This window comes from Oncorhynchus keta, unplaced genomic scaffold (assembly GCF_023373465.1).
Source record: "Oncorhynchus keta strain PuntledgeMale-10-30-2019 unplaced genomic scaffold, Oket_V2 Un_contig_1948_pilon_pilon, whole genome shotgun sequence".
NCBI lineage: Eukaryota > Metazoa > Chordata > Actinopteri > Salmoniformes > Salmonidae > Oncorhynchus > Oncorhynchus keta.
In genome coordinates this window covers 54,181-57,525 of record NW_026281502.1, presented here as the reverse complement: position 1 = coordinate 57,525, position 3,345 = coordinate 54,181, and the positions used below count along the sequence as shown (strand labels likewise).

The 3,345-nt window shown below is 54.8% G+C and overlaps 1 long non-coding RNA gene across 1 annotated transcript; it reads right to left on the bottom strand.

Annotated features, from left to right (window-relative positions):
• Nucleotides 1-285: 285 nt before the first annotated feature.
• On the bottom strand, nucleotides 286-2,998 carry LOC127920422 (uncharacterized). Its single transcript, XR_008106218.1, has 3 exons — nucleotides 2,864-2,998; nucleotides 522-617; nucleotides 286-426 (listed from the first exon to the last, which is right to left on the bottom strand). It is a non-coding gene; the product is annotated as an uncharacterized LOC127920422 (long non-coding RNA).
• Between the last annotated feature and the right edge of the window lie 347 nt (nucleotides 2,999-3,345).

The following is a 3,345-nucleotide window of genomic DNA, read 5'->3' as shown; positions in this document are numbered from 1 at the left end:
GACAGAGAGAGAGGACAGGGTGATAACAGGCCTGGAGAGAGAGAGGACAGGGTGATTAACAGGCCTGAATAGACAGAGAGAGGACAGGGTGATAACAGGCCTGGAGAGATAGAGGACAGGGTGACAACAGGCCTGGAGAGAGAGAGAGACAGGGTGATAACAGGCCTGGAGATAGAGAGAGAGAGACAGGGTGATAACAGGCCTGGAGAGATAGAGGACAGGGTGATAACAGGCCTGGAGAGATAGAGGACAGGGTGATAACAGGCCTGGAGAGAACCAGAACAGGGTGATAACAGGCCTGGAGAGAGAGAGGACAGGGTGATAACAGGCCTGGAGAGAGAGAGGACAGGGTGATAACAGGCCTGGAGAGAGAGAGGACAGGGTGATAACAGGCCTGGAGAGAGAGAGGACAGGGTGATAACAGGCCTGGAGAGATAGAGGACAGAGTTATAACAGGCCTTTCTGAGAAGGACAGGGTGATAGACAGGCCTGGAGAGAGAGAGGACAGGGTGATAACAGACCTGGAGAGATAGAGGACAGGGTGACAACAGGCCTGGAGAGATAGAGGACAGGGTGATAACAGGCCTGGAGAGATAGAGGACAGGGTGATAACAGGCCTGGAGAGATAGAGGATCAGGGTGATAACAGGCCTGGAGAGAGAGAGGACAGGGTGACACAGGCCTGGAGAGATTAACCACAGGGTGATAACAGGCCTGGAGAGATAGAGGACAGGGTGATAACAGGCCTGGAGAGATAGAGGACAGGGTGATAACAGGCCTGGAGAGAGAGGACAGGGTGACAACAGGCCTGGAGAGATAGAGGACAGGGTGATGAACAGGCCTGGAGAGATAGAGGACAGGGTGACAACAGGCCTGGAGAGATAGAGACAGGGTGATAACAGGCCTGGAGAGAGAGAGACAGGGTGATAACAGGCCTGGAGAGAGAGAGGACAGGGTGATAACAGGCCTGGAGAGAGAGAGACAGGGTGATAATTCAGGCCTGGAGAGAGATTTAGACAGGGTGATAACAGGCCTGGAGAGATTCGAGAGAGAGACAGGGTGATAACAGGCCTGGAGAGAGAGAGAGAGAGAGAGAGCAGGGTGATAACAGGCCTGGAGAGATAGAGGACAGGGTGATAACAGGCCTGGAGAGATAGAGGACAGGGTGATAACAGGCCTGGAGAGAGAGAGGACAGGGTGATAACAGGCCTGAGAGAGAGAGGACAGGGTGATAACAGGCCTGGAGAGAGAGACAGGGTGATAACAGGCCTGGAGAGAGAGAGACAGGGTGATAACAGGCCTGGAGAGACAGAGGACAGGGTGATAACAGGCCTGGAGAGATAGAGGACAGAGTGATAACAGGCCTCGAGAGAGGACAGGGTGATAACAGGCCTGGAGAGAGAGAGGACAGGGTGATAACAGACCTGGAGAGATAGAGGACAGGGTGACAACAGGCCTGGAGAGATAGAGGACAGGGTGATAACAGGCCTGGAGAGATAGAGGACAGGGTGATAACAGGCCTGGAGAGATAGAGGACAGGGTGATAACAGGCCTGGAGAGAGAGAGGACAGGGTGACAACAGGCCTGGAGAGATAGAGGACAGGGTGATAACAGGCCTGGAGAGATAGAGGACAGGGTGATAACAGGCCTGGAGAGATAGAGGACAGGGTGATAACAGGCCTGGAGAGAGAGAGGACAGGGTGACAACAGGCCTGGAGAGATAGAGGACAGGGTGATAACAGGCCTGGAGAGATAGAGGACAGGGTGACAACAGGCCTGGAGAGATAGAGGACAGGGTGATAACAGGCCTGGAGAGAGAGAGGACAGGGTGATAACAGGCCTGGAGAGAGAGAGGACAGGGTGATAACAGGCCTGGAGAGAGAGAGGACAGGGTGATAACAGGCCTGGAGAGAGAGAGGACAGGGTGATAACAGGCCTGGAGAGACAGAGAGAGAGGACAGGGTGATAACAGGCCTGGAGAGACAGAGAGAGAGGACAGGGTGATAACAGGCCTGGAGAGACAGAGAGAGAGGACAGGGTGATAACAGGCCTGGAGAGAGAGAGGACAGGGTGATAACAGGCCTGGAGAGAGAGAGGACAGGGTGATAACAGGCCTGGAGAGAGAGAGGACAGGGTGATAACAGGCCTGGAGAGAGAGAGGACAGGGTGATAACAGGCCTGGAGAGAGAGAGGACAGGGTGATAACAGGCCTGGAGAGAGAGAGGACAGGGTGATAACAGGCCTGGAGAGAGAGAGAGAGGACAGGGTGATAACAGGCCTGGAGAGACAGAGAGAGGACAGGGTGATAACAGGCCTGGAGAGAGAGAGAGAGACAGGGTGATAACAGGCCTGGAGACACAGAGAGAGAGACAGGGTGATAACAGGCCTGGAGAGAGAGAGGACAGGGTGACAACAGGCCTGGAGAGAGAGGACAGGGTGATAACAGGCCTGGAGAGAGAGAGGACAGGGTGACAACAGGCCTGGAGAGATAGAGGACAGGGTGATAACAGGCCTGGAGAGAGAGAGGACAGGGTGATAACAGGCCTGGAGAGAGAGAGAGGACAGGGTGATAACAGGCCTGGAGAGATAGAGGACAGGGTGACAACAGGCCTGGAGAGAGAGAGGACAGGGTGATAACAGGCCTGGAGAGAGAGAGAGGACAGGGTGATAACAGGCCTGGAGAGAGAGAGGACAGGGTGATAACAGGCCTGGAGAGAGAGAGGACAGGGTGATAACAGCCCTGGAGAGAGAGAGGACAGGGTGATAACAGGCCTGGAGAGATAGAGGACAGAGTGATAACAGGCCTGGAGAGAGGACAGGGTGATAACAGGCCTGGAGAGAGAGAGGACAGGGTGATAACAGACCTGGAGAGATAGAGGACAGGGTGATAACAGGCCTGGAGAGAGAGAGGACAGGGTGACAACAGGCCTGGAGAGATAGAGGACAGGGTGATAACAGGCCTGGAGAGATAGAGGACAGGGTGATAACAGGCCTGGAGAGAGAGAGGACAGGGTGATAACAGGCCTGGAGAGAGAGAGGACAGGGTGACAACAGGCCTGGAGAGATAGAGGACAGGGTGATAACAGGCCTGGAGAGATAGAGGACAGGGTGACAACAGGCCTGGAGAGATAGAGGACAGGGTGATAACAGGCCTGGAGAGATAGGGGACAGGGTGATAACAGGCCTGGAGAGAGAGAGGACAGGGTGATAACAGGCCTGGAGAGAGAGAGAGGACAGGGTGATAACAGGCCTGGAGAGAGAGAGGACAGGGTGATAACAGGCCTGGAGAGAGAGAGGACAGGGTGATAACAGGCCTGGAGAGAGAGAGGACAGGGTGATAACAGGC